The sequence below is a fragment of the Rhinopithecus roxellana genome, chromosome 17, assembly GCF_007565055.1.
Source record: "Rhinopithecus roxellana isolate Shanxi Qingling chromosome 17, ASM756505v1, whole genome shotgun sequence".
Taxonomy (NCBI): domain Eukaryota; kingdom Metazoa; phylum Chordata; class Mammalia; order Primates; family Cercopithecidae; genus Rhinopithecus; species Rhinopithecus roxellana.
Window position 1 is genome coordinate 89,888,954 of NC_044565.1, and position 9,659 is coordinate 89,898,612.

A 9,659-nucleotide genomic window follows, 5' to 3' on the forward strand; every position below is an offset into this window, starting at 1 on the left:
TCAGGTGTGTGAATTATTTTTTTTTTTTTTTTATTTTTTTTTTTTTGAGACGGGGTCTCGCTCTGTCACCCAGGCTGGAGTGCAGTGGCCGGATCTCAGCTCACTGCAAGCTCCGCCTCCCAGGTTTATGCCATTCTCCTGCCTCAGCCTCCCGAGTAGCTGGGACTACAGGCGCCCACCACCTCGCCCGGCTAGTTTTTTGTATTTTTTAGTAGAGACGGGGTTTCACCGTGTTAGCCAGGATGGTCTCGATCTCCTGACCTCGTGTGTGAATTTTAAATAGTTTTTGGTAAGTTACTCAGTTGTTGATTTTTCTGGGGTGTGTTATCAAGCATATTCTAAAAAAAAATCTTCAGGCTATGAATTGTTCACTATTCGGAATACATGTTTTTCCTGATGTTTTAGATTTAAATGGGTAAAAGACCAACCTTCTCTATGCACTTGGGAGGGACGGGAGAGATGAAAAAAGAGAGGAGAAGGCTGTACCCAGGATCTCTCCCTGCCCTGGTGGGATGACTCAGGAGGAGGGAGGTTTCAATCAAGTGAATTTCATGAAGTGCCTCTCAGGGCCTGACCTAGACTCGTGCTTAGCCCATGGGGGTTCCCCAGCCTCACATCTGCTGTCCTCATTTTTTCAACTCTTCTCTGTGGTGAACCCCAGATTCATTTTTCATTTTGAATGAATCAAAATCCTTGACTAGTGCAATCATAGAAGCTGAAAACTGTCATAATTCCTATTGATTTTACATGTGGATGTGGCTGGAGACTTCCTATTGATTTACCTGCATCAGCCTAAGCGTTTTCGGAATAAATGGAAAAGTATTGGCCCCCTAAATGCAACACAGCTGGTCAAGATACTAGGCTGAATTCCTAACGAAGCCCACATCCAAACGGTTCATCTCTAGGTGCCTGTAGGATTCATGCTTTTGCGTCGTAAGAAACAACACCTTCTCATTTTGTTGAACACTGTCATGGATCTGTTCCAACTCAGACTTCAGTGTGTGGGCTCTTTTAAAATAAAAATTCATCTAGATGATTGTCTTCGGCCTGTTGATGCCCACGTGCTGGCGGAACTCTGCAGGCAGCTGTCACGTGTGTGGGGGAAATGAGCTCGGGGGCTTGGATTTCCCCAGTGTCTCAGCTGTGATCGCCTGAATGTTAAAAAGGCTTTACAGCTTGGTTCTCAAACACGGACACATCAGCACTCTTGCATCAGAAGCCGAGGAAGGTTGACGATGGGGCCATTGACCATCAGCGTCGGACCCCAAAGTGCCCTTTCCAGGAAAAGGGAATGCACATGGCCCTACTACAGCCCTAGAACAGGGGAACTGTCCTGGAGGAAAGTTAAGTTGTCCCCATCTTAAAAAATTAAAAAACTGGCTCCTATAAGGCTGGGCACAGTGGCTCATGCCTGTAATCCCAGCACTTTGGGAGGCTGAGGCAGGCGGATCATCTGAGGCCCAGGAGTTCAAGACCAGCCTGGCCAACATGGTGAAACCCCGTCTCTACTAAAAAAAACACAAAAATTAGCTGGGCGTGGTGGCACGCGCCTGTGATCCCAGCTACTCAGGAGGCTGAGGCAGGAGAATCATTTGAACTTGGGAGGCGGAGGTTGCAGTGAGCTGAGATCGCACTACTGTATTCTAGCCTGGGCGACAAGAGTGAAACTCCGTCTCAAAAACAAAACAAAACAAAAAAACTGGCTCCTACAATAGAAACTTGGTGCGGCCTAATCCATTGCTTCAGGAGAGATTTGTCCCGTCTCCACTCACATTTGTCTGCCTCTGCTCTTTATTACTTAAAGACTATTTTATTATTATTATTTTTGGGAGACAGGCTCTTGCTCTGTCGCCCAGACTGGAGTGCAGTGGCGCGATCATAGCTCACTGTAACATCGAATTCCTGGCCTCAGGCAATCCCCCGGCTCTGCCTTCAAGTAGCTGGGACCACAGGCACATGCCACCACACCTGGCTCATTTTTGACCACTCCCCTTCGTATTTTATATTTTGTCTTCAGACCAGTGCTGTGCCCCATCTCTGCCTTAAACTAAAAGTGGTGAAAATGCCAGTAGGTTTTCTGCCTTTCTGCTTCCAACCCTTTTTTCAAACTCCTGCTGCATCAAAGGTGGTGACCAGTGTCACTTCCATTGCAAGCCAGGCAGGGAGCTTGGAACCTGAGGGAAACCAGAACATGAGCAGACAGAACCTGACCCTGGAAGTCAGTGGGCCCAAATGGCCACCGGGGGGCACAATCGCTTTTGGTTTGGCAGCACAGCTTTTTTTTTTTTTTTTTTTTTTTGTAAAGTCTCCACTTTGACAAAGGCCCCTTCCCGGGTAGTGCTGGCCTTGGAGACCAGCCAGTCTGTGGATCCGACTTGTGGGCAGAGGGGGGAGTTCCTCAAGGGGACTGTTTTGGTATCAACGTGACTGCAGTTGGCACAGCCCAAGGTCAACAACACTTATTGGCTGGAAAGGGTGCTGTCTGGTTGTGTTTGTTCAGGTCTAAAAACCATTTAGATCTGCGGTTCTCAAAGTGTAGTCTGCAGTTCCAGCACTAGGGAACTTGTTAGAAATGCAAATGCTGGGGCCTTACCCTAGACCTGCTGAATCTCACCGTGGGTGGGCGTGGGGCCGGGTTATCTGTTTTAAGAAGTCCTTCCGGGGATTCTGTCTCACGTACAAGTTGGAGAAGCAGGGTTTAGACGATGCGGTGGAGGCCCTGCATCCTGCTCCCAGGTAACCTCTTCCATATTGCTCAGCTCACATCTGACTTTAATTTAGCCTGGCCAGAGCAACGCTCATTGCCCAGAGCTCAGACAGATCTGCCGCAGGAGGGAAAGCTCCTGGAAAGATTGTCTTCCCCTGGCCACTCCTGAGAAGGAGCTTGGAAGCTCAGTACAGGAGCTTGCTTGAGTCACAAGGTGTCGTTGTGATCCTTTGCTACACTGCTTCAAGCCTGAGACACCTTCCCAGGGATGTGGGCCGGCTCAGGCTGCAAGCCTGGAGCGTGTGTGTGTGGCGGGGGGGGGGGGGGGGGGGTTTGGAGGGGGTGTGCATGTGAAGGAGCAGGCCTGGGCTGTGCCCAGATTGCTAATGGCTCCCTTCCTCCCCAAAATTGTTGGAGCCTGGAGGTGCCTGTCCTGATGCCAGTGATCTTTTCATTGGTGCAGGAAGTCCATTCAGCCCTGCATTGCTTTTAATGAGTTTTGCAAGCAAGTGGCCTCTTCCTGTGACTCATTCTGCCTTTTGTGCACCGGAGATTGTGGTTTTAAGTTTCACTTTGGAAAGTAACCACCACTTCTGCTGCTTTCTCCCTGTTGGAATCTGAACAAGTTACATTCATTTTGCAACAAAGAAATGTAAATGTAGGAGCCGCCAGTCATATTTCTGCTCTGATTGTAAAAACATCCTTTTCCGAGATGGTTGACAGAGCCAAGCTAAGAAGAAATGGTTTATATTTTCAAGTAACACATTCATTTGGGAACTCCATATTTCCCGCTCCTCCCACCCATCAAGTTTGCTTTTGTTCTGTGTCTTATTGATTCATATTTCAGGGAGATCCTAAAAAATAAACAGTGCTTGTTGGTTGAGTGAGGCGGTTAACCTCTATTTTATTGAAAGAGACTTCATTCTGGACAAACGTTTGTGTTCTTCCTTCATGCAGTACACAGAGGATGACCGTAACGATGACTTCTTGCACAGTGAAGTTTTTCCTTCGGACCTTCCACACAAATCCGCTTATGGTATAAGATGAATTTCTTATAGATGAATTTCTTAGGATAGTGAATCCTAAGATGAATAGATGAATTTCTTAGGATTAGTGAATATATGTTAAGTGGACAAATATTATACAATATTTTTCCTCAAATTTAAATAATGTAGGCATATTTAAAATGTTAGTGTTGAACTAAATTTTTTATATAACTTTATTTAAATATGTACAAACATTAAACAGTAGCTCTCATAGCATTATAAAACCAAAATGCGTTTAAGTACATATAAAACTATAGTGCTAATTAGCTGGACACAGTGGTTCACGCATGTAATCCCAGCACTTTGGGAGGCTGAGGTGGGTAGATCACTTGAGATCGGGAGTTCGAGACCAGCCTGGCCAACATGGTGAAACCTTGTTTCTACCAAAAATACAAAAATTAGCCGGGCGTGGTGCCGTGTGCCTGTAATCCCAGCTACTTGGGAGGCTGAGGCAGGAGAATTGCTTGAACCCTGGAGGCAGAGGTTGCAGTGAGCCGAGACTGTGCCATTGCACTCCAGCCTGGGCAACAAAATGAGACTGTGTATCAAAAACAAAAACCAAAACAAAAATTATAGTGCTAACAGAGTTCAAATTAACATTAATGGTATGTGGTGGAAAGTGCTGGTGTATTGAAGCTAGGGATGTTGGATTTGGGCTTATAATAGATGGATCTGTGCTTTTTGTTTTATCTGTCAACTTGATTCTTCTGACTTGAGCATAATGGACCACCATTAAAATCGTCATTATAACACTGACTTCTACAAAATGCAGTAATGAGAAAGTTCTTATTCCATATTGACATCCACGTTGACTGCCAATGAACTGTTGCAAATTTTTACAACAACGATGGGATCTCCTTGATCCATTGCCTCACAGGACAAATGTGGCACTGACTTGAATTTGGGGACTTTAAAGTTCAGCCAGACTTCATGGTCCTGATTTTCTCTTTTTGAAGTGCTGTAAAGCCTTGGTTTGGAGGTTACATGATCATTTCGCTTACTCAAATCCTTGGCACACTTAGGGATGTAAATGATGCGGTCCTGCATTCCGATCCATCCTTGGGCAAAGCTCAGCGGTTTCATGGGTGAGTAGAGCTGCTTCTTCCATTGGGAGGAGAGAGGAGCAGGTGAAGAGACCTGCAGGAAGCCACTTCCAGACCTGCATGCAGCCTGCCGCACTCTAACATCACATGGAGGGGCTGGGTGTCTAAAGGAATGGGTGGGTAATCCTATTTTTAGAGAGCCAAAGCAATTTTACAACTTCTCATAATGGTTTTGCTTGCTTTGGGAGCAAGCTCGTGGATGGGCAGGTGATAACCTTTGCATAGATTTTTGGGGGCCCTGTGATGGGAGGGAGCTTTCCTTGGGGATCAGGGACACTGGTCTGGGTACCTCTCATTCCCACAGGCACCTCCTGTTGCAGGAACGGGGTCAGGGTGCGAGGTACCTAAGCAGTCTCAAAAGCCTAAAGTCTGAACTGATTCATGAAGTGCCTGGAGAAAAGATAGGGCAAGGGATCTTAGCATGACACCACCAGATGAGTGGGATGGGGCAGGGGTGGACTTATGCACCCACCTTTCCACCCCTGAGACACCAGGCTGATCAGAAAGCGCCACCCCCTGGGGATTCTGGAGATGCCCTTGACGTCCACGGGAGGAGGAAGACTTTGACCTTGATTTGACTTTGGCTCAGAGGAGGCCTGGTTTTTTCTTTCCACAGCAGCAGCAGCAGCAGCACCTGGCAGTCAGCATCATTCCACCACAGTGTGAAACCACTGGGCTGATGTGTAAAGGTGAATTTCAGACCCGGGGGTAGTCTAGGGTGTCCATGTACAACGTGTGAAAGTGTGAGCTTTAAAAGGGCAAACATTAAAATTGAGGATGTCCTGTGAGTGCCTGGTAGTATCTCACTATGCTTGTGGATAACACATGGTTTTTTGGGGCACTCATAGCTGGTTGATATGCTTGTTCTTATATTCATTAAAGCTAGGGACTTCTCTCAACTGGCACAACAGTAGACAGCCTTTACAGTAATGCACCTTCGAACATCTCATCTGGCTGACAGCTTGCACATTTTTTTTTTTCTTTGAGATGGAGTCTTGCTCTGTCACCCAGGCTGTAGTGCAATGGCATGATCTTGGCTCACTGCAACCTCCGCCTCTGAGGTTCAAGTGATTCTCCTGTCTCAGCCTCCCGAATAGCTGGGAGTACACACGCACGCCAGCGTGCCCAGCTAATTTTTGTATTTTTAGTAGAGATGGGGTTTCACCATATTGGCCAGGCTGGTCTCAAACTCCTGATCTCATGATCCACCTGTCTCAGCCTCCCAAAGTGCTGGGATTACTGGGGTGAGACTCCATGGTCACCTTCCTCTCCCCAGTGGAAGGCCCATGTGCCTCTCAAGGCCCAGCATCAGCCTCACCTTCCCTGTGGTCTGTTTCAAGCAGACCCATACAAAGCTCTCTGTGCTTTGGAAACTGCCAGGTAAAACACAACTGCTTTATTATCATTGCTATTTCCAAATCACTGTTTACAGTCATTAACTTCATTTTGCTGAGGGGAAAATTGAAATTCAGAGACTTTTGTCTAAGGTCCTCTAACTAGTAAAAGACAGAACTAGGATTCAGGTCTGCAAATCCAGAATGATGAGAGTCATCAGGCTCTGTCTCACTGTTTCCAGCAGTTGAGCCCTGCATCCACCAAGAGTGACAGTCCTGTGGGCGGCCACTGGACAATGGAGGTGAAGTGGGGAGGCATCAGAGTGACAGCCACGTTGTGTGCCTTCTGCACGAGCCAGACCGCAAGACAATACTCAGAGAGAGGCAACAATATCCATCCTGGCTGAGCTGATGATGGTGAGGGGCCCCAGAGCCATGAAAATGACTTGGAGCAGCCTCCATGTATTCCTCAGTGTTGAATCATTGTGTGCACCCACAGAGCATTTGCTTTGTAAAAAAAGCTAACATTGTGAAAAATGGGGTAGGCACTTCCTGTTTTGACCAGGAACAAATGCAAACCAGACCCTGCTCCTCTCACCAGGCAGAGCTTGCTCTTTCAATTCAGAGATATCTGCAAGGACCCAATTATGCTGTGGTGTGGAATGGAGCATTTATGTAAACTGAGGTTCCTGCCAAAGACACCATCTCTTGGCTGAATGGCAAGATTGGCCAGGACACCAGGAAGCTGAGACTGATTGGACACACAAGAGTGGGAGCTTGTGAGACAGTGGGATACAGGACTAAGTAAATTATGTTTCTCTTCTGCCTTCTGTTCTTTGTCACTAATGTAACAATAGAATAATAATACAAAGGAGTGACGCGTTCAGTTGCTGAATTCATGATGCATTATATCCTGGTGGAAATGCTCATTGGGGTGGGGCTTCCTGTATATGTGGGGGGCAGGGACAGGGAGTTTGGAGACCCTGAACCTCAGGAGATGTGGGAGAGATGGCTGCTTGCCCTCGGAAGAGTTCTGCTTTCCTTGCATATTGTAGAGTGGTGGCTGAAAAGCAGCTGCCTAGCAGGGGCTGTATTTTCCAGCCCCCACCCCCATGTTAGGTGGGGTCATGTCACTCCATATTGCCAATGGGAACATGAGCAGCAGTGACCTGAATCACATCTGGGCCAAGGTATTTAAAAAGCAGGCGTACCTTTGTCACATACTCTGTCTCTGTCCATCAACTGGAAGCAAAGGTCTCTGAGGAAGGAACCTGGGTCCCTGAGTCACTCTGTGGAAGGCAGCCTGCCAAGTACTAAAAGGGACTTTGTGTGAGTGAGAAGTAAACTTCCAGCATGGTGAAGACTCTAGAATGTCAGCTTTTCAGATACTTTTGGCATGCTAAGACAGTCCTGAGTACTTAAGATTAGTGAAAGCAGTGAACAAAACAATGAAATCCCTATCCTCAAGGTGCTTGTATTCTACATGAGGGACATAGAAACCAATAACATGTCAAGTGGTAATAAGGTCTGCAAATAGAAAAGGAGCAGGGGAGAGAGGAAAGTGGAGTGATGGAAAGGCACCATTTCCCAGAGAACGAAGCGAGGGGTCCACCCCTCTACTGCAGTGACAGAGCTGGGGGCAGGGGGTGAGGAGATGAGGGGCCGGCATGGCTAGAGCTTAGGTGGTGGAGGTAGCAGGAGCCCGATTGTGAAGGGCCTTGCAGACCACTGTAAGGGGAAAACTAAGAGGAGCTGAATTTGGGGAGAAAATCAAGTTTTCTTTGGATGTGTAGCTTTGTAAGAACGATTAGACATCCAAGAAGAGACATCAAGTGGACAATGGATATGCCACTCTGATTTTCACAGGAGAACTCAGGGCTGTCAGTAGACATTTGGGCATGATTAGTACACAGATGGTGATGAAAGCCACAGGGCAGGATGAGCCCAGGGAGAGACTGAAAGGAGTAGAGAAAATCCAAGGTCCAAGGACTGTCCAGGCGTCCCTCCCGAGAGGAGGCCTTCCCTACCCTGATAACACCCATCATTTTTACCCCCAGGTAGACCAGACCTTCTCTGTGTGGCACCCTCACAGGACACGACATTCTGTCACTGCACCTGCCCCACTTCTGTGCATAATTTCTTCAATGTCTGTCTCCAACTAGGCATAAGCTCCTAGATCTCCTAATGCTTGGCATTGCATCATCTGCATAGTAGGCACTGCAATGACTTTTTCTTTCTTCCAGTGCTTTATTGTTGAGTATAATACTGAAGTACAAAACACCACTCAGACAGACATAATGGCGACTGTTGCCATCAATGCCCACTGCAGGTACTCTTCCAATTGGCCACCAGATGGAATAAGAGGGATCGTCCTTGGAGAATCTGACTAGTGAGAAAACATAGAGTGGAGAAGAGAGCAGGCAAGAACTGTGTCTGTTGCCCCTGCTGGTCAATTTCTCTTTCCCCTTTTCCACCTCTTTCCCCCTTGCCTCAATTTTTGTCCTTCCTTTCTTTCTTTCTCCCTTTATTTTGCTGGCTTTTTATAGTTTTCAGTCTACTGGGTTTTTGAAACCAAAATAACATATTCACATAGTTTTAAAAGTTGAAGATTTTTACCAGAAGACACACAAAATCCACATGGCTGGTCCTACTTGCCCCCCTCCCCCACGCCCCTCCTGATTCTCATTTTCAACCCTTTCCCCTGTTTATTCTGGAATTTACTTATATATTTCTAAGCAAAATGAACATACTACAATATTTTGATTAATGAAATTTAAGCATTCCTTATTGACTTAATGATGCCAGATGAAGTTTTTGTCTTTCATATGTGCTTTTTCCCATCCCTAAGCCTTGTAGTATAAAATATCATGTTTTTAAAAAATTTCTATAACTTTTGCCCTTTCCTGGAGTTAAAATGCTCCATTTTTCATGGTGCATTATTTTTTCAAATTATTACTAGCTCCTTCCTCAGCCTCCAAAAAATGTTATGGGAAAAAATCTCTGTAATATTTTCCACATTTTTAAATATATGTCTCCTTTTTTCCTCCTGGAAACCCTCCCACTGAAGTGCTCTCCCTGCACGTTCCGGTCTAACGGCTGCTCTGACCCCCAACAAGCCGTCATTCTGGAATCTTCTCTGCTTTTCTCCTTCATTGGAGGCCCTGTGTCCCATATCCCAAATGGATTGTTCTTAATTTTTTTTTTTTTTGTGGTATTCATCTCCCATGAGTGGCAACAGTCTACCATTCTGAAGACATTAGTTACAGTGCCTGTGAAATTTTCTTCTGTTTCCTGAATTATCTCAATCATAATAGTAACTCCCCAAATTTTGTTTGTTTGCTTTGGTTTCTATTGGCGACTTCCCTCAAGTGTCTGGTAATACTTTTTATCTGTTTATATGTAAGGGAGATGTACTAAAAAGTTATGGGGTTGGGAGGTGCCTGTGCAGGGTGGCAGGTGTCTGCGTCTG

General features: G+C 46.2%; 1 long non-coding RNA gene across 1 annotated transcript; it reads left to right on the top strand.

Moving 5' to 3' along the window:
* The first annotated feature begins 2,642 nt into the window (after nt 1–2,642).
* Nucleotides 2,643–7,052, top strand: LOC115894213. Its single transcript, XR_004054237.1, has 5 exons — nt 2,643–2,736; nt 3,665–3,743; nt 4,776–4,838; nt 5,473–5,545; nt 6,433–7,052. It is a non-coding gene; the product is annotated as an uncharacterized LOC115894213 (long non-coding RNA).
* Nucleotides 7,053–9,659: the final 2,607 nt, after the last annotated feature.